This window comes from Mytilus edulis, chromosome 12 (assembly GCF_963676685.1).
Source record: "Mytilus edulis chromosome 12, xbMytEdul2.2, whole genome shotgun sequence".
NCBI lineage: Eukaryota > Metazoa > Mollusca > Bivalvia > Mytilida > Mytilidae > Mytilus > Mytilus edulis.
The window spans coordinates 67895188-67918397 of NC_092355.1; the positions used below are offsets into that span (position 1 = coordinate 67895188).

A 23210-nucleotide genomic window follows, 5' to 3' on the forward strand; every position below is an offset into this window, starting at 1 on the left:
GTCATACAAAAGAAATTGTTCAGACCACAGGCAAACCACCAAGTGTTATCTGCTACACAGATTTCCAAATGAAGCATTTTGCCAGTGCTTGTAAATCATTGGGCACCTGCTTTGTCACAACAACTGTTTTCCAGGAAAACAAACTTAAATGCAAAGGGAAAAACACAAACCCAATAATAATGGGACCAATTTATTTGCATTGGGATGGTGCTTCCCACACCTACCAACGTTTTTTTTACTCATATTGCCTCAGCATGCTCAGTGCTTGACACAACAATAACTTCATGTGATACCTTGCTTAGTTATAGCAATCTTGTGATTGGTTCAGATGAGGAGAAGGCTTTAGTAAAAGCTATCAAAGGCAGTTTTCCAACATCTGAACTCACATTGTGCACAACTGAGGCACTTGAGTGAAAATGTTACGCTAAGAAAGACTTCCGGTCAACTTTTCGGTAAAAAAGCATATTTAAATATATAATGTTTTAATTTAATATGATAGTCTATTACATTAACTTTCAAAATCAGTTTTATTTATTAATTTAGCTTTAGCGGTTCCAGAGATATTAGTCATAAGACACCCACTTTTCACTTCCGCGTTTTCCACTTCCGCGTTTTAGACCTTCCCGTATATTATACGCATCCATTTCGCGCTCCTGACAAAAATATGTTTCCTGTGAAAGAAAAAGTCAAACATACGATTTGGGTAAAAACCTAGTCAAAGATATATCAAGGTATTGTGACAACACAGAGATTTTAATTAGATAAAGGACGGACGTACATTATGATAAAGTTGACCCATGTTGTCTTGGTTCCTATCCGGGTCCGTTCGCCCAAATATTCACGTTCGCTCTCATTCGCACCCCCCATTTTCGCATCAAAGGTTTTGTATTGAATAAGTTCGGAAGCTTTATTTTAATCGTCCTTTTGATATTTTATTTTTATGCTCCACCTCAACTACGACAGCAGAGAGGGGCATTATGCAGTGGCGGATCCAACCATTTTAAAACTTTATGCTCCCATTCAAATGCATTGATCGGTCAAAAAAACCCCGGAACACCACTGGATCCGCCACTGTTATGTTTTCTTGTCTGTGGGTGCGTTAGTTCCTTCATTTGACGTCCGTTCATTTGTCTGCGTCCGTTCACTTGGGTTATACTTGGCCAACCCTGGCCGGCCCCTCAAAATTAAATTCAATGAGCCATTTTAAAAACTAATGGGCCATGTTGTCAAATGAGTGGGCCATTTGAATTGACTTCTGTAAAAAAAAAGTATCAGTATATTTTGGCAAAGAGATGTTGGTACTTACCTGTATGATTTTAAATAAAATCATGGATATTGTTCCTGTGATTTTGTAATTTCAATTTCAATGAATATACAATAACTTCTTCCAACTAGAACAATATTTAATTTAACTTTTATTTACAATGTTTAAACTGGTACTGTTGCCAGCCTTGTTCATGTTCAAGTTTTTTTTGCAGAGATGCAACTAATCGTCGGACCTGTCAGACCTAAGGGGCAGAATTTATGCAGGTCCGGCAAAACTCGTTGCTGTGCAGGACCTGATGGCCGTCAATGTTTTAGTCTGCTTGGGTCAGCCAAAACTTAATTCCCCGTCGGTCCTGGCAGAGTATTTTGTTTATAAAATTGTGAATTTACAACCACGTTGCATGATTAGATAGACAGTCAGGGGACTTACTTAAACAAGTGATTTTCTAAATCACTGATTCAAGTAACATTGTTTCCATAAAGGTTGGAAGTTAGAGTTGTCTTTCTTTAATAATCACCTATTTAAGTAGTACAAATTAATCACTAGAAGAAGTGATTTAATATTAGTGTAGCTTTAAATATAGAATACTAATGATCCAGGGACTAATTATGTTTCTAAACTTATCAGAACCAACATCTGTGTTGTCTAGGATGACCAGGTCATTTCAGGTGATGACCTTGTACTGAATCTAGGATAATGACATAAAAATCACTTGTTTAAGTATCAGACCTCAATTTCCATCCCAAAAATCACTTCTTTAAGTATCATTCTTTTAATAACTCCCACTAATTTCAACACCCCCAAACAGTGAAATTTTTATCGCGAACAGTAGAATTTTATTACATAATCTGAAAGATGAAACCTTGAACTTCACAGGAAAAATACTCCCACTGCTGTGAAAAATCTTTTAAGAAAGTATCAGTTCATTATGTAAAGCCATTATTATAGCATTTTTTCAACTAAAATAGAATTTTCAGGTAAATGATAGCATTAAAGGCATAAAACTTGCTACTTAAAAGAAGCAAAAAGTTCATATTTTTTTAATTTTACTAATTAAAAGATGTTATTCAAACCTATGCGTTTAAAATTTTGAAAAAGCTACAAAATCCCAATTTGTGACAAAACCTCGAATTTGCTACTCAAATAAGTGATTTAAAAATCACTTATTTCAGTAAGTCCCCTGACTGATAGAACAACATTCAAGGCTTCGATTACATAATAGAAATCGGGAGTTCAAACTGTTTTAATGATAACTATTATAGCCTGACACCTTCCAAATATCCTTCCTTAAAAAATAAAAATAAAACCTTTTGCAGTATAAATTTCAGTTTTGAAATCGTATGTTTGACATCGTTAATTTATTGAAATATTTATATCAAACGCAGTTATTTAGTTGTAACAGAGAATACACACCATTGGTTTGAAAAATGACGTAACTTTAACCTCCGTAGCAGAGTTCAAAAAATCTATGGGTCACTGAATATTCACAATATATTTTATTTTTTAAACTTTTCTTTCAAATTAGTTTTAATCCAGAAAAAAGTAAAAACATTGCCTGACTGTACCTTAAGTTGAATATCTATATCCAAATTCAATTAATTAAAGCTGTAATCCATGATCACAAATTGAATGCTTTGTTTACAATTGTTGAAAGCCATGTGCTTTTTAGCGGGAAAATTCTGGAAACCCCTTAACAGGAAACAGTTACATTTCATTGTTATTTATAGACATATTACAAAGTTTTTACATAGATTATTTTGAGTGAAAATATAGGTCTGGCAGAAATGTGATGGGTCTGGCAAAACTTCGTACCCTGTAGGCCCCAATGTCTGACAGGAAAAAAAAACTGTTTGCATCTCTGTTTTTGTACATTAAATTTGGGTCTTCGTCGATACCATACTTATTCTAGACGTTCCTTTTCAGAGGACATTTCAGTCATTTCCTCTGCACTTCTTGTATTATTATAACTTCATCACGGTGACAAGAATAACAGTATATTAGAGTATCATTAATTCATAGAACAAAACAACAAATCCCTGAAGTCATACAAAATGTCAAAACGAGCCAAAGACCAAAAAATGACAAGGACAGTTAAGCGTCTTTTATGGAGACAAAAACTATATTCCTAAAAGTGTTTGGGGTTCTTCAATCGAAATAATAGCAAGCTAAACTAAATGAGATTATTATTAGAGTTAAATCTCATCTGTCACTCAGTCAGGGGTACTACTTGTACCAGTGTATTTTATTTACTTGAAAAAATCCCTACCTACCTACCCTAACTTTTTTCAGATATAATCAGTGATCTTGAAGGGTTTTTTCCCTATGGGCCAAGTGCCCCTCAGGGTTGGCTAAAACCTGGGTTTTATGAGTATTGCCCAGCCCAGTGGGAAATACTGGGAAAACCCGGGTTTTATTGGGTTTTACTGGGTAATACTGGGCAATATGGGTAATATAGAATACTGGCCTGAATTTTAAAGAGGATTCATTTATCAAACACAAATGCAATACATTTAAGATATATATAAACCTATTTTTATTTATAACTACATGTACGTTTACTTGTTTGAGAGTCCTATAAGACATACATGTACAAATGTACAAGTGTATACTATACACAGTGATACATTTGAGAAAGAATTATTCTAACAACTCTGAGATTTTTGTTTTCAACTATATAAAGAATTGACAAATGACATGTAATAAAAATTACTTTGAAATAATTTATATGTACAAATGTACATAACTAATTAATAAGACAAGTAATTATTCAGATTATAACATAGATATGTTTATATAACAATAATCAGCCTTTTCATTTCTATAAGAGTTAATGACAAGACCCTGTAGGGTGTTTATTTAGCAATCATGATTGCATATATCATGTATATAGCAATTTAATTTACAATCCACATAAACACTGCAATAAAATGTTTAGATTATTCATGTTATTGAAACAATGCTTGGAAATCAAATTAACAAAGAATCCTAAAATGTGTAAATCTTGTGTTTTGCCTACATGAAATTTAAGTAGAGAAGAGAATGAAATTGAATTTTTAAAATGACTCAATGGTTATCTGTATAAAATGTATATATTTAGCTATAATACTATGAAACTACAACAAGTCTTTACTATTTATTGTTGAAATAAGCTTAAAAAATCATATTGCCCATGCCAGTATTGCCCAGTATTACCCATTTCTGGGAGTATTGCCCGGGCGGGTTATACTTTGCCAACCCTGGCCGGCCCCTCAAAATTAAATTCAATGGACCATTTTAAAAACTAATGGGCCATGTTGTCAAATGAGTGGGCCATTTGAATTGACTTCTGTAAAAAAAAAAGTATCAGTATATTTTGGCAAAGAGATGTTGGTACTTCATTTATGATTTTAAATAAAATCATGGATATTGTTCCTATGATTTTGTTATTTCAATTTCAATGAATATACAATAACTTCTTCCAACCCGAACAATATTTAAGTTAACTTTTATTTACAATGTTTAAACTGGTACTGTTGCCTTGTTCATGTTCAAGTTTTTTTTTGTACATTAAATTTGGGTCTTCGTCGATACCATACTTATTCTAGACGTTCCGTATCAGAGGACATTTCAGGCATTTCCTCTGCACTTCTTGTATTATTATAACTTCATCACGGTGACAAGAATAACAGTATATTAGAGTATCATTAATTCATAGAACAAAACAACAAATCCCTGAAGTCATACAAAATGTCAAAACGAGCCAAAGACCAAAAAATGACAAGGACAGTTGAGCGTCTTTTATGGAGACAAAAACTATATTCCTAAAAGTGTTTGGGGTACTTCAATCGAAATAATAGCAAGCTAAACTAAATGAGATTATTATTAGAGTTGAATCTCATCTGTCAGTCAGGGGTACTACTTGTACCAGTGTATTTTATTTACTTGAAGAAGTAAAAAAAAATCCACACAAATAAGTAAATAAATAATGTTTGAATAATCTCCCCTTAAATTTCTAAAAAATTTACTTGTATAAGTAAATTTTTCTTACAATCCCACAAAAATCCTCAAGTTTTGAGATGTAAAATCATGCCTTTAATGATTTTTCCCAGGTTTGCTCAAATTTTTTCATTAAAGTTCAATGTTTCATCTCATTAATTCATCAAAGAAACTGATTGAGCAAAGATCTTGTATATTTGCGCAAGGCAATCAAAAATTGCTCCTTTGGGGCTTGTAAATGAGCAGTGTTATGAAGATAACAGACAAATGGGATTATCTTTGTCCATGAAATTACACTCAAATGATTACTAAAGACATCTGTAAAGGATACACAATTTAAAATTTTATTAGAGCAAAGAAATCTTAAGAATTCAAGAAAAGAAGAAAGGATGATTTTTTTACTTATACATTGTACAAGTAAAAAATTCTGATTGCCTAAGAGACATAACTAAGCCATTTTTTTTTTTTACCTATACAAGTAAATAAAATTCACTTGTATAAGACTTATATGTGTATATTTTTTTTTACTTCTTCAAGTAAATAAAATACACTTGTCAGGGATGATTCCACTAAATAGTTTAGGGCCGCTTAGAGCCCCTTAAATCTGCCAGCGGCCCCAAAAAATGTTAGTGAATATAAATTCCCAATTCAGGAAAATAAAATAAAAATCGATTTTTCCAAAAAAGTTTCAGTCCCCTATTACATGTATTACCGCAACTATAATTTTTCATAGTTTGTCGTCAAAACGTAGTAAAATCCGGATAAGAATGCTGACTACAATCGCATTTTATTTTTATTTTTTTGCTTAATCCTGTTGCCCCTTGGTGGAGCATAGGCCACTAACGATATTTCTCCAACTTGTTCTGTTCTTTGCTAGCCTCTCCAGATCGTGCCACTCTTTCTCCATCTTGGCTGCAACATTCCTTCTCCAGGTGTATCTTGGTCTGCCCCTGCTACGCTTTCCTTGTGGGTTCCACTGTAAGGCTTGCCTTGTAACGTTAGTTTTTGGCTTCCTCAGTGTGTGTCCTATCCATCGCCATTTTTTTGTTGTTTTCCAAGTCTCAGCTCCATATAAGAGAATGGTTTTTACGCATTTTATTAACAACGATTTAATTATGTCAATGTGAGGTAAACAATTTTAGCAGCCGCCAGCCGGATTCAATTGAATAAAATTTTATGGAAGTATTTGAATTCGCAAAAGTAGATCGCTAAGCAGGTTGATCAAAAACATGCTTTTTGTCAAAATTGGTGTCAAAGCAGACCTCGGCAAAGAAAAAATTCAAATTTTGATATAACATTGATGAATCAATTTTAATGGGCGCCGATCTTATGAAAGCAGATCGCCCAGCAGAGCCGTTTATGTAACTTGCTTAAATCCTGTTTTGTAAAAGAAATTATTTGATATTTTACTCTATTTCCTCAAATTCAAAAGACAAAAGTTTGAGCGTTTTTGAAAATAATGTTGACGATGGACCATTCATGAAATGAGCCCCCCCCCCCCCCGAAATATGATGTCATCATTATGGAACTGTTTCAAAAGATATAAAAATGATCCAAATAATTTTAAAGTTCACTGGTGCCTGGTGCAATTGCTTTAAATATAAGTATATAACCTTTTGTAATTGCTTTTCTGAATTCGACAATTGGCCAGATCAATTTGAAATCCATTTGAATCAAGGTAAGCTTATAAAGATGATCTGTTGAAAAAATACTGAATGGATGATTTTTTTCAGTGGTTAATATGGCAAGCCGTTTTTTTATTTAATCTAACTTCAAGATACCTCATAAACTTTATAAGATATCTTATATAATAGTTCATTAGATATCTTATATAGTTTGTAAGATATCTTATAAAGTTTATAAGATATCTTACATGCATATGTTATAAAATTTATGAGATATCTTTTATAGTTTATAAGATATCTCATATAATTTTCTTTATCAGATATCTTATAAATTGTATAAGATATTTTATAAACTATATAAAAGATATCTTATATCAAGTATATTTATAAGATATCTTATAATCGATATTAGATATCTTCTTTATTATATAAGATATCTATTTATATAAGATTTCTTATAAAAAAGATTATTTAAGATATATCTTATTTCTCTAATTCTTCGTCAATTTATCTCTTTCTGCACCCATTGTATAAAAAAAATTTAATCAATGTGTGGTTCGTTTGATCTCAGTACTTCATTGGTTAAAATCCGATTATGACGTCGAATGTTCTTGCTTTCCTCTGAATTTCCTATTGTGACGGCATGAAAAAAGACGACCATGTCTGATGACATCACATAGAAAGAACACATTTTTTTGCAGATCATTTGAAAAGAAGGAATAACTTAGCCAGCATAATGTTAGAAAATCATTAGAGAAACAGATTCCACCACCAAATCTCGTGTAATACGATATTTATCCACTCTCGACAGTTAAATTTTAAATATTTAAAATGCTCGGGCAAGCCTTGCGTTTTAAATTTGAAAATTTAACTGTCTCGAGTGGATATATATCGTAGTACACTCGATGAAGTGGTAGAATCTATATATTATATAAGATATATTATTAGAGACATCGTATAGAAATTATAAGATAATTCATATAATATATCTTTTTTTTTTTTTTATTCAACAATATATTGCTTGCTGTTAACAATTTACTTCACTAGTCCAGCATTCTAGTGAAGGGTATCTTTATTTTAACAAGAAATCCAGGATTTCTCTCTGTTTAACAATAAAACATTACAATTTATCTAATCTATGTTATAAATATTTCATTTTCAACTGTAAATAAATAAGTATATATGAAATTTTAATTTATCAATATGTGTATCTAGCTTGTTTGGAAAGAAAAAGTTTCCGGAAATAGTTCACACTTGCAGTTATCGATTTTATATTATTGTATTAATATCTCTTCCTGGTTTGGAAATTACCAGTTTAAAATAGTGATTTATGATTGATATAATTAGCAATTCACAGGTATGTATTAATGTTTAATGTTAATGCACTATCATCTTAACTTTGGTAAACAAGGCATATATACTAGCTAACATAAACTTATGGCACTTAAGCAGTTTAGTTATTTATTCGAATTTCAAATTATCTCAAATTATCTCATAATATATAAGATATCTTATAAAACATATTAGATTTTTATAAGATATCTCATTTAATATATGAGATATCTTATATAATTTATTTTTTTAAAGCTATCTTATATATTATATGAGATATCTTATATTATATGAGATATCTTATATATTTAATAAGATATCTTATAAAATTTAAAAACTTTATAAGATATCTTATATACTTTATACTTAGATATCTTATATACTTATAAGATATCTTATATACTTTATAAGATATCTTCTAAAGTTTATAAGATATCTCATTAAGTATATGAAATATCTTATAGATATTTTATATACAAGATATCTTATATAGTTTATTGGATATCATCTTAAGAAAATTATATAAGATATATTATATGAATTATCTTATAATTTCTATACGATGTCTCTAATATTATATCTTATATAATATATATAGATCCTACCACTTCATCGAGTGTAATACGATATTTATCCACTCGAAACAGTTAAATTTTCAAATTAAAACGCAAGGCTTGCCCGAGCATTTTAAATATTTAAAATTTAACTTTCGGGAGTGGATAAATATCGTTTTACACGAGATTTGGTGGTGGAATCTGTTTCTCTAATGATTTTCTAACATTATGCAGGCACACTTATTCCTTCTTTTCAAATGATCTGCAAAAAGATGTGTATTTAAAAAAAAAAAAGCGAGAATTTCGGACATCGTGGATATCAGATTGCCCCTGGCTATCTATGGAAATTCGGAAAATAAATTAAGTTTTTGTCCTATTTATAGATGAAATGTCAACATTATTTGTTGTCAAGTGGAAAATAAAAGGGACGCATTAATTGCCCATCAAGACAATGATAAATAATCAAGAAAAAAACAAGTGTGTCAGTTGAGAGAAACACCACAAAATCATGCAATAGTTATTATTTAGTTTACATTTCTTCAATCACTGTTCTCACATTTAGTATATGTACGTATACCTACTGGTTATAATTTTTATTCAAAAACTGCTGCAAAATTGTCCTTTACATGTCATTTCATTGGTTGGTTTGATGTTAGGTTTCTGTCCCATTGATGTCAACCCATTTCCTACTTTCCTAATGTTTTACACATATAAACAAATATATTTCATTTGTGATGCACAACAGTGCTAAGTAAGAATCGTATATTAGCTAACAAGAAATACTTCAATATTTATTGGGATCATCAGGGCAAGTAAATTTTTTTCCGGACAAGTAAAATTTTAGGTTTCACTTGCCCAATTCAATTCAATTCAAAGCTTTATTTATAGTCGGCATGTCATATAACAAATAAACATAAGCTCTCTGAGCTTTTATAACCGACAAACGCATACATTTACATAACAATAATACACAATACAAATATTAAAACATAAAAGACATAGAACATACATTTCATGCACATTTAGGCTGCACTATTAAATACTATATTATACACATGCATAAGCACTAAAAGCAAACATAAAAACTAAAGCACAGCATTCACAAATTATAAAAAGCTTAGCAAACATTCACAAGAAGCAGCACTATTATATTTCAAGCTATAACATAAAATATATAAAACTATGCACATGCATTGCAATGGCATGAGTTGCCATTCCATGAGTTTATTAGACTCTTGAATTGGGTAAAAGATGTTTCAGTTCTAAAGTGGTTTGGCAACTCATTCCATAGTTTGGCAGCAGAATATCTGAAAGATTTCAAGCCATACCTTGTTGTTCTTACGTCTGGTATTTCAGCTAAATTTTGGTATCTGAAAGAATATTTTGTTTTTTTAATATTTATAAGGTCATGGAGGTATACTGGATTTTCATGATTGAGTGTTCTAAAGACCTCTATTGCCATGGTTCTTAGTACTTACTTTAAGTGATGGCATTTTTGATTTTAAAAGTTAGTCTTCATATGTGCTGTTGTGATCCTGATAAATGAAGCGAAGTGCTCTTTCTTGTACTTTTTCAATTTTTTTAGTGTTGGCCTCGCTGCAGAAATGCCAGGACAATGAACAGAAATTAAAGTTTGACATGATAAAGGAGTGATATATTGTTAATTTTCCAAGTTTGTTTAAGTATTTGCCAAGTCTTTTTAATACATTTAGTTGTCTGGATGCTTTTTTGCCCGGGGACAAGTGCTCACAACAAATATTTCCACACCCCTGCCAGGGACAAGTGCTCACAACAAATATTTCCACACGCCTGACAAGTATACATATTCAGAAATAGTTCAACTGATATTGATATAAATGTGAAGAACTGAAATTGAGCTATTTTATATTTTCAGTTTAAAGATCTACTGTTCGTTTTATTTGATTCAAGTCCAGTCAATTTATTACTTAGTAAAGGTAATTTAATATTATAGTCAAATTGTATTGGATCGTTAAGTTTTTTATTTTATCGAATGTAATTCAGAAATATATTTCAATTGTAAATGTTAAAATTATTAAAGGAGAGATAATCAAGAGCTAGCTGGTTCATTCTAAGTAGCATTTCATCAGTGCTGTTTTTAAAATTCTTTTTAAGGTGGTACCTAACACTTTAACTAAATTTAATTTGGCTCATTTAATTTTCTTAATATTTTGACAAATTATTTACTTTGACTCTTTGACAAAAATATAAAAATTTCAAAAAATTTGAACCAACCGTTAAATCAGAAAAATTACACTGGTTATATATATCATGTATATAGCAGTTTGACAAACACTTATTTTGATCATTGAGAAGCTTGATACTCCCTTATAAACACAACGTCATTAAAACATTCTGCTGATTTTACAGAGTTATCTCCCTGTAGTGTCAGGTACCACCTTAAACAGGATTAACATTTTGCACTCATCTACTTTTGTTAAATAAATTGGAAACAAAAAATAACTTTACATAATTTATACAAAATGAAGTGCATTTGTTAGTGAAAACTAAACAAAACATTACAATCAATTCATTACAATGTGAGTTGCTTAAAGAGTAAGAATTTTTAAGAAGTCACTTGTGGTGTAGGAATGACAGATTGGATGTTAATGTCAATGAGACAGCAACCATTCAATGAAAGAGGTCAACATTGTATTTAACCATTGAAAACTATCTTTAAATTAGAACTATCACAGAGTTTGTACTTACATTAATGAGCAACACAAGTGCCACATCTGGAGCACCTGAGATAACCCCTATTTTTTTATGGGTTTCCTGTCACTCAGTCTTTAATTTTTAGCTTTCTCATCACTTGTCGTCCGTCATCCGTCGACGTTAACTTTTTACATTTTGAACTTCTTTTAGAGAACCACTGAATGGAATGAAACCAAACATGGCATGCATGTTCCATATGAGGTGCTGACCAAGTGTTGTTACTTTGTAGCAGATCCATCATCCAAGATGGCCGCCAGCGGGGGACTTAGTTTAACATAGGACCCTATGGGAAATGCATACAAATGACTTCATTAAGAGAACCACTGAATGGAATGAAACCAAACATGTCATGAATGTTCTTTATGAGGTGGTGACCAAATGTTGTTACTTTTTAGCCGATCCATCATCCAAGATGGCCTCCAGCGGGGGACTTAGTTTAACATAGGACCCTATGGGAAATGCATACAAATGACTTCTTTCAGAGAACCACTGAATGGAATGAAACCAAACATTACATGAATGTTCCATATGAGGTGCTGACCAAGTGTTGTTACTTTGTAGGCGATCCATTATCTAAGATGACCGCTTGCGGGGGGACTTAGTTTAACATAGGACCCTATGGGAAATGCATACAAATGACTTCATTCAGAGAACCACTAAATGGATTGAAACCAAACATGTCATGAATGTTCCTTATGAGGTGCTGACCAAATGTTGTTATTTTGTAGCCGATCCATCATCCAAGATGGCTGCCAGCCGGGGACTTAGTTTAACAAAGGACCCTATGGGAAATGCATACAAATGACTTCTTTTAGAGAACCACTAAATGGAATGAAACCAAACATGACATGAATGTTCCTTATGAGGTGCTGACCAAGTGTTGTTACTTTGTCGCAATTGCAACATCCAAGATGGCTGCCAGTGGGGGGACTTAGTTTAACATAGGACCCTATGGGAAATGCATACAAGTCTTCTTCTAAAGAACCACTGAATTGAATGAAATCAAACATAGCATGAATGTTCCTTTCCTTATGAGGTGCCCGCCAAGTGTTGTTACTTTTAGCCAAATTTTATATTTTTTTATAGGATTTCAAAAACCCAAGTAGAATCAGGTGAGTGATACGGGCTCTTGAGAGCCCCTAGTTAATTTTGTGTTTTGTGTACTGTTGTTTGTTTTTTTTCTTTTTAGCCATATTTTTATTTTGAACATCTATTATTTGTATTTATTAGATCCGTGTCCAGTCAATGTGATCCTTGTACAGTCAAGTTGTTATTATAGTCAATGTGATCCTTGTACAGTCAAGTTACCATTATAGGTAAGTGTACATTATGTGTGAACTATATAGGATCAATTACTATTGAAATTTGTTTCAAATGTAAAATGTTCAAACTCTATAGGGGGAGATAATGTAAAATGTTCAAACTCTATAAGCATGGTAAGGGGAGATAATGTAAAATGTTCAAACTTTATAGGGGGAGATAATGTACAATGTTCAAACTCTATAAGGGGAGATAATGTTAAATGTTCAAACTCTATAAGGGGAGATCAGGTAACTGTAAAATGTTTAAACTCTATATGGGGAGATAATGTAAAATGTTCAAACTCTATAAGGGGAGATAATCAACATATAGTTTTGACATTCAAAATACCACCAATGTTTTTATAGTAAACAAGACACAAAGAATGTGATAACATCATTACAATGTTATTTGTCTTCAAATATAAGCATTGAACTTGTGCTATAGAAAAATAAAGTGAGATATATGTCAATGAGCAACCCAACAAAGCAAGAATGGAGCTGTGTACAGGTTAATATAAAGTCAACGATTCAAAAATAACCTCATATGATAAGGTCTTCATTTTTATGAAGCGGGCAGGGATGGGTAATCGATTAAATTACAATTACTTTGCTAATAAAATGTAATCGATTACATTACAATTACACCCTTTTTCATATGTAATCGATTACATTAGATTACTTTTCTTTAAAGTAATCACGATTACTTTAGATTACTTATGATTACATTGTATATTGCAATATCAAAGTTTTTTTTATAACTTTTTATCCTCACAAGAAAGCTAACTTTGGTGATTTCTTTAAAAGCCTTAATTTATTCAAAAATTATTTTTAAAAAAGAATTAATAGACAAGTACAGTGTAACATGTGTAATTTCATAAAAATAGCTATAGACAAGTGTACATGTCTCTATGGAAAAGATATAACTTTATTTTTTTCTAAAAATTTTTAACCAACTGCCTAATTAACAAAAAAGGTGCACAAATAAGGAAAAATTAATTAAGTATAGTTGTATTGTCTGTTGGGACACATCCATTAATGTTTTTACAGATGTTAATCGCTACTTCCATATTTTTTTTTAACAAACAATAGGTGAGCTTGGGTATTAAAATTTTATTGTCTTAATAACAATATCAATAAAGTTAGAAATGGTTGATTGTCATTATTTGTTTGAAAATTTTTAATACTTGATCTAATTAATAATTAATAGAATTATTGTCAGGTGAAAACACAAAACAGCTTTGTAACTTAGGAAAGTATATACATTTCTGAACAGTTTATTGTAATAAAAGATATTTTGTATTGATGAAACTTCTTGCGTCACCTATTGTTTACTGTGCATATTGTTTGTAATATTATGCCTTATGTTTACACTGTACATGTACTTGTTTATACTGATGATTGTCAATAAATGAAATCTGGTTTTAACTTCCATTTTGAATTGGGCTCATATATTTAAAGTCGACAATCAAAGTTAAATTGGAACTAAATGTTTTCTTCATTTTAATTTCAATGTACATGTAGTTATGTTGAAGTATTGGGTAAACATATATGAAATTGGAGTTAATATCAGAATTTTCAATCAAGGAAACAAATGTTTTCAAGGCATATTCTTGTATAATAAGAGCTCAATCTCCCAATGAAATATTGGAGAGGCAATTTCCTTTAGTAAACTGTTACCAAATAAAAACACGGTTATATAAATTTTTTGTATAGATGATACAATTTATCACATGAAACAAGGTCCCATCATTGTGAATACTAGTTTCATGATTTTTCGTTCAAGCTTTACATTTTCTTATTTTCATCTTGTCTATCAAAAACTATTTTCATATATAATACATGTATATACAAGATTTGTAATCAGCAAGTCATCATATACAGAGCTCCAGATAAGAATTCACAAATTGGGGTTTTTACCTATCATTTTCTTATATAATTGGGTGATAAAGTTTTTTAATTGCATTATCAATTCCAATTCACCCCTCATGTTAATATCAAATTGGGTTTTTCACCACCAAGCTCCTGAATGTATTGGGGTTTTTCATCAACACAATATTGAATATTTAGGCAATATCAACCCCAGATTTGTTTCCATCTTAAACATGTTAAATATGTTTCTTTTTTGTTTAGCTGTTTTAATTGGTTTAGGAATAGGGCTAGCTAGGGTTATATGCTAGCTCACGGTTTTATTTGGTTTATTCACTGAGGAGCAATTGTAGGTGTAATTTGTGTCCCGTTTCAAACCTTCTGCAAGTTTTGTATTTTCTCACAAAAAAAAATATGTGTATTCACAGGCACTCGTCTTATACCTTTATATAATAAATTCTGAGACCCCTGTGTGTGTATTCCGATGATATGGAAAAAAAAATAGTACATAAACTCTAATTATACTTGAATGATTTTGTTTTATTCAATTTACATAAATCCGTGTTTAGTTGTCTTTTATTAGAGCTTTTGGTTTCTGATACTTTATCTTGTCATAATTGATTTGGCCTTTCACTTTTTCCAACTGATTTCGTTTTTGACGAAACCCCGTGTTAATTACTAATGTTCTCGTTAAGGTGGACACTTCCTAAAAACACTGGCTGAGTCTTGTTATCATCATAACTATCCCTCAGCTTTTCAATAGAAGCAGAATACATGCTTCTATTCAATATTTTTACTGGACATTCACTTTCGTTTTAATTCAATGTATGTTATAATAAATCTTGAGCAATACGAAAAAAATATGACTACATGACGCACGCTAATTGGATAAACGCCGAGAAGATCGAAATGTTTTCAAAAACACGTGTACCTATTGAGCAACGGAAAACTCCAACAGGGACCCATTTCAGCTACTGGATGCAGGGATCTATTTTTAGAACGAAAGAAAATTTCCAATTATAAATATTATAAAAATAGATTTACGCGACGACTGTAAATAGATAAGGGTAAATAACGCAAACAGTAGCCAAAAAAGGGTTGAGAACTCATGGTTTTGGCATATAATTGGGTTTTCCTTTGAATTAATTGGGTTATTGAACCATGCAATGGGCATTTGCATTGGGTTTTTTATTATTTGTATTGCGTGATCACGCAAATACGCAGCTTACCTGGAGCTCTGTCATATGAATGTAATCTTAAAGTAATCTAAAAGTAATCATGATTACACCTGTTTTTTGCAATGTAATCAATTACATTATGATTACTTGTAATCAGAAATGGTATGATTACTGATTACATATGATTACACTGCAAAATGTAATCGATTACAGCTGATTACGATTACTGATTACGATTACCCCATGCCTGGAAGCGGGCCATTAAATTTAGGATTTAATTGCACATTATACCTTTTCTTTTTTGGTTTGGTTTGGTTTAACGCCGTCACATGGTGACCCCCTATGGATTTGGTTAGTGAATTTCATATGGGTTCTTGACCTCTGTCTATTGTTAATAGTGACGTCATCTATTGATGTTGTTGTATTTCATTGTTTATTTTTGGAAAGTTTGCTATAGCTTGCTATTGCTACTTTCCTTAGGCGTCGGCCTCAAACTTCCTGTTGACAGATTATCGCAATATATTCTGCTCCGAGATGGTGTAGTACTAGTGTTTGAGTTCTGATTCTTGGAAGATTCTTTTAAAATTTTGAGTAACTACTGTTTTGAATGAAAAGATAACAGCTTGAATAAAAAAGAAATGAATGTTCACCGATGATTCAGATGAATTTAACTTCATTTTTAAAAATGAGTATCACAAACACTACTTCGCAGATCTGCCATGCGCTGAAGAAAAAATCACAAGAAATCTTCGCGAGATTACGTTTTCATTCATTCATGAATATTTCATGAATGAACATTTTCCCGCTCTACTTTTACCTACTTTTACTATATGTACGTACGTAAACGTGGTAAAATCCCGAGTGTATCAAAAGAATCAGGAATGACTGATTAAAATGCGAGAACAAGTTGACATTTTGACCAAGCTGTCGGATAATTGAAAAGTGATAACGGTTTGTTTAAACATAGACATATATATGTATATATGTCTCTGGTTTAAACAAAACACAGGTGAAAGAATATAAAATACTTGATAATTATATCATATGTCTAACATCTCACGCCAAGGACGAGTAAAGGTAAATACTCGCTTTGATTGAAAAAAAAATTAAAAATGCATTGTTTTTGTCTAAACATCGATCGAAAAATTTTGATGCCAAAATCATTTGAAAACTTAATTCCGTTATTTAATTACTAATTGTTTCACATTCCAATGTGGATATAAGGAACTTTACTCGTTCAGCATGCTCAAGTTGATCAAACTTACAGCAGAAAAACTTTGACCCAACGTCAGTTCTTCTTCAGTCTTCTTCCAATAATTTACATTATACCACTTCTGGTGTATTATTGTAAATTTGTATCATATAGCATCCGTATTAAAAGCAACCGAGTCAGCATCTACTTCTTCAAATATTATAGCTCAGGGTATCAAGACAAGTTCTGTAGAAATGATTAAGGTTCATGGTGTGTACCCTTTGGCTAAAATGGCTGCATCAATTTCACCTCAAAATTTAGATAGATGACAGACAAACCTGTGCATCTTGAAAAGTTTGAAGGCATACCATGCCCTATATACATAGATTTCAATTGCATTGTCATCCAAACACAGAGGCAATGATTACCTTAATATATCAAATGAATGGCTTAAAACAAAAATTCTCAAATATTATTTACTCATAAGACAATGCTTAATTTCACAACAGCAACTAAAATGTGTTACAGGTTATAAGCACCTCTATGAATCTAGTGATTATAAACTTTTTATACGACCGCAAAAATTTTAATTGCTCTAGTCCCGGCGTCGAGCTAGTGGATTTTTTAACCCCTGTACCATATAATAATTAGGAGATGTGGTATGATTAACAATGATACAATTATTCCTAGACCATAGGACAAAGATATAATTAACAATTACAGGTCGTCTAATAGCCTTCACAGGGGTTAAAAAATCCACTAGCCCGACACCTGGGACTAGAGCATTTACGCCTCAGGCAATCTAAACTTTTAACCCAATATGCCCGACGGACTAGTAACAAAAAATTCTTGGCGTTTCCAAAATAGATAGTGGAAAATCCCTTCATCCCTATTCTATCTTAGCAAATCAGATTCAATTACGTCATCCCGGATTTGGGTTTGTACAGGTCCAGGGTTGCGTTCAATATCGTAGTGGCTACTTAGGGATATGCAGATTTATGACTATTGAACTTGTAGCTAGCCTATCTGCAACATAGATATTGATAGCAGCTAGGCTAGCTACTCGTTCAGTAGACAAAAATCTATGTAGCACTACGTAGCCGCTACGATATTGAATGCAACCCTGTTGTACAGTTTCATGTTTTAAAAATAGAACAAATAACTCAGGGTGGCCAGGTATCATCTATTGATCGCAATATCTCATACTTCCAATATCGTTTTCTCAGTACAGGGGGTATTGTACATAATTGCCTTTGTCGAGATTTCAATTAAAGGTACTGGTTATTATGTATTGGTCTTGTCGGACAACTGTTGAACACGAAACAATACAACAAAATATATATTTCAAAACATTTTAGAACGGGCACCTGATTTACTTCGTCAGTTTCAAAGCAAAAATCGGTAGATGAAGGGGATACTTAATGAGGCTGAAAATTCATCCAAAAAAAATGTAAAAACGATAGGGAAAAGCGGAAAAGAACATATCTAGTGACATGGACAGAAAGATTCCTCTAGGTAAGGTCGGCTGTGGCGCTGGGATGAAAATCCGAGACCATGTTCTGCGAATATTGCCAGTGTTTCCCCGAGCACGTCAATAAAAGGTCTCCCTTGTATGTGTGGACAACAAATATAATAATAAAACCACTTGTTTCACACGATAAAACCAATGAACATGTTTTCTCTGCCAGAAAATATTTAATGACCCATAGTACTACAAGAGATAAAAATGAACTAGTTTAATACAGTGTATAATGTCCCCTTCAAAACATGACACCCATCCTGTATTATGCAGCAAACTCTGATTTGTAAGGCACACATGGGCTAGCAGGTCGGTTTTGATGGGCTAGCAGTTCTTCAAACAGGGCTAGTAAAATCCTGTTGCCAATAAGTCCTGGGCTAGTTAGCTGTAACAACATTTTTTAACCCCTGACTTCAACAATGAGCAAAACTCATACCATATGATAATTAGGAGATGTGGTATGATTAACAATGATACAATTATTCCTAGACCATAGGACAAAGATATAAATAATAACAGGTCGTCTAATAGCCTTCAACAATGAGCAAAACCCATACCATATAATAATTAGGAGATGTGGTATGATTAACAATGAAGCAATTAATCCTAGACCATTGGACAAAGAAATAAACAATTACAGGTCGTTCAACAGCCTTCCACAATGAGCAAAACCCATACCATATAATCATCTATAAAAAGCCTTGCTATGATAAAATGTGAAACATTTCAAAAGAAAAACGAACAGCCTACTACAACAATGAAGGAAACACAAATATGGTACACAGCTTCTAACTACAGCCACTACGTTATATAGATCCTGTCTGGAAAGAGTCACACCCTGTATGTAGAATACACAGCTTCTAACTACAGCCACTACGTTATAGGTCCTGTCTGTGGAAAGAGTCACACCCTGTATGTAGAATACACAGCTTCTAAATACAGCCACTACGTTATAGTGCCTGTCTTTCAACAGGCACATACAGAATAAAAAATGATTGAATTTAATGTGACTGATCTAGTTGATTATAGACAGTGTTTCGAGAAGCTGCAATATGATATTTAATATTGTTCTTTATGTGTGTCTTAATGCTGGTAAATAAAACTTTTGACATTCTTAGACCTGGGAAAGTGCAATAGATGTTCTGGTGTTTGATGGAAAAAGTCACACCCTGCTTGTAGAATACATTTGTACCTCATTCAGTCACAACCTGCTTGTAGAATACATTTGTACCTCATTCAGTCACACCCTGCTTGTAGAATACATTTGTACCTCATTCAGTCACACCCTGCTTGTAGAATACATTTGTACCTCATTCATTCACACCCTGCTTGTAGAATACATTTGTACCTCATTCAGTCACACCCTGCTTGTAGAATACATTTGTACCTCATTCAGGTATGTGATTAGATCTTCAAGGTTTTGAGTTCAGTTCATTATTAAACTTTAAATAGTGCAGAAAAGTTGAGATACATGACTGTTTCAATGCTATTATATATTATTTGAATGAAATAAGAAGATGAAAATATTAGGTCAGTATTTTACCACCCATAGTGATCATGTTTTTTCAATTGGCAATAACACAAAGACCTCAATTAAAACTCAACAGTATATATTAAATATAACTTTTCTTTTCTATTTTAAGGCTATAATGGAAAGTTGGAATGAGGTAAGATTTACTTAATAGTCTCCTTGTCATTTGTAGTTTTGTTCCCCATTAGTGTACAATTAGATACAAGTATGTGATAACTTGAGATAAAAACTAGTAGAATTCTAAGTGAACTACCAGACTACTTATTCCAAAAACAAAAAAAATCAAAACTGGGACAAAGCAAGGTGCAAGGTGAATAAAAGATTCTAAAAGTAGGTGGTGGGAGATAGTGTATTATTTATGTAGTACCTTCAGAATCCTTGTTTATTTGTAACTCTAAGTAGGTCTGTACAGTTATTTGAAAAAAATATTGGGACAATTTTTCTACATAAAAAAAAAATACAGAAGTTATCTCCCCTTAATTGCCATTGTTAAGTTCATGTGAGTTGAATAAGACCAATCTATTTTATGGTATAAAGAGCCGACTGATACAACACACTTTTTCTCTTGTTAGGTTACATTCTCATTGCTTTATTATATCCCACATCTACATTTATTCAGTCTACATACATTTATATATGTATCTCTTTAAGTTAGTCAATAGAGAGATTTCTACTAGCTGATATGAAAAAGGATGAGAAAGTACATAGGGGCAATTAAAGGACTAAGTGAATGAAACACAACTACATGTCTTCAAAAGGCAATTAAAGGACTTAGTGAATGAAAAACACAACTACATGTCTTAAAAAGGACAAAAGTAGGGGCAACTAAAGGACTAAGTGTATAACATATCTTTAAAAGGACAATGTCCTTGACCTCATTTCCATATGGTTCATTTGGTATGTGTGTACCTTGCAAGGTCTTCATGGCCATTAGACAGTTTTCACTTGACCTCGACCTCATTTCATGAATCAGTGAACAAGGTTAAGTTTTGGTGGTCAGGTCCATATCTCAGATACTATAAGCAATAGATCTAGTATATTCAGTGTATCGAAGGACCGTCAAGTGTATATGTCCAACTGGCAGGTGTCATCTCACCTTGAACTCATTTTCATGGTTCAGTGGTTACAGTAAGGTTTTTGTGTTTTGGTCTGTTTTTCTTATACTGTATGCAATAGGTCTACCATATTTGGTGTATGGAATGATTGTAAGGTGTACATGTCTAGCTGGCAGGTGTCATCTGACCATGACCTCATTTTCATGGTTCAGTGGTCAAAGTTCAGTTTTTGAGTTTCGGTCTTTTTATTTAATACTTTATGCAATATGTCATGTATGTCAACTATATTTGTTGTATGGAAATATTTTATGATGTATATGTCAATCGCACAGGTTTTATTTGACCTTGACCTCATTTTCACAGTTCATTGCTCAGTGTTAAGTTTTTGTGTTTTGGTCTGGTTTTCTTAAACTATAACCAATAGGTCAACTATATCTGTTGTTTGGAAGAATTGTTAGCTGTACATGCCTTGACCTTATTTTCATGGTTCATTGGTCAATGTTTAGTTTTCTTGGTTAATGTTAAGTTTATGTGACAGTTGTGATAAAGCTTTTTATTTAGGACTATCAACATAATATCAATGATTAGTAAAGAAGGCGAGACATTTCAGTGTGTGCACTCTTGGTGTTTTTCTTGATAATATAAAATGCATAAATCCCAACAATTTTATGCTATTAAAAGAATTCCTCTCTGTCTGTTATTTGAAGGAAGGATACTACTGATTTATGTATACGTAGTCATTGCTAAACAGAAGAATATATAATTATTACCTAATTTAACAGTAAGGACATTCATTTCAATCTATTTTTATTACGGTTTACTTACAGAAACTTACTACAGCTGCTGGAAATAGAGATATAGAAGCCTTAAAATTATGTCTACAGAATGGTGCAGACATTGATTATCAAGATTAAATGTAATTTCTATGTTATACTTACAGAAACGTACTACAGCTGCTTGGAAGGGAGATGTAGAAGCCTTAAAATTATGTCTACAGAATGGTGCAGACATTAATTATCAAGATTAAATGTAATTTCTATGTTATACTTACAGAAACTTACTACAGCTGCTAAGAAAGGAGATATAGAAGCCTTAGAATTAAGCCTACAGAATGGTGCAGACATTGATTATCAAGATGTAAGTAAAATAGTCACATTCAAAACTACCTTATTTTAATAATTCATAGAAAAATCATTTGAAGATACAGCCTTTAAGGTACATGAACAAAAAAAGACACAAAACTACATATTACTTAAAATTAAAGCACAGTGAAAAAGTGAAAACTACAAGCAACTTCAAAATGTTGAATATTGAACATAAACACACGAAAACAATTTACTTTAAAACTATAATAACAGAAGTATAAAAAATAAAAAACAAGTTGCCTCAGAACATAACAGATTGTACATAAGCAGTATAAAACAATCAAAGTTCTACAAATTACTTCAGAACAAAACAAATTGTACACCAGCAGTATAAAACACACAACTACAAGTTACTTCAGAACATAACAAATTGTACATAAGCAGTAAAAAAACACACAACTACAAGTTACTTCAGAACAGAACAAATTGTACATAAGAAATATAAAACACACAACTACAAATTACTTCAGAACATAACAGATTGTACACCAGCAGTATAAAACACACAACTACAAGTTACTTCAGAACAAAACAAATTGTACACCAGCAGTATAAAACACACAAATTACTTCAGAACACAAAAGATTGTACACCAGCAGTATAAAACACACAACTACAAGTTACTTCAGAACATAACAGATTGTACATAAGAAATATAAAACACACAACTACAAGTTTCTTCAGAACAGTACAGATTGTACACCAGCAGTATAAAACACACAACTACAAGTTACTTCAGAACATAACAAATTGTACATAAGCAGTAAAAAAACACACAACTACAAGTTACTTCAGAACAGAACAAATTGTACATAAGAAATATAAAACACACAACTACAAATTACTTCAGAACATAACAGATTGTACACCAGCAGTATAAAACACACAACTACAAGTTACTTCAGAACAAAACAAATTGTACACCAGCAGTATAAAA

General features: G+C 32.0%; 1 long non-coding RNA gene across 1 annotated transcript; it reads left to right on the plus strand.

Moving 5' to 3' along the window:
- Positions 1-648: 648 nt before the first annotated feature.
- Positions 649-22267, plus strand: LOC139498022 (uncharacterized). Its single transcript, XR_011657790.1, has 5 exons — positions 649-731; positions 10648-10708; positions 12717-12802; positions 20186-20209; positions 22182-22267. It is a non-coding gene; the product is annotated as an uncharacterized lncRNA (long non-coding RNA).
- Positions 22268-23210: the final 943 nt, after the last annotated feature.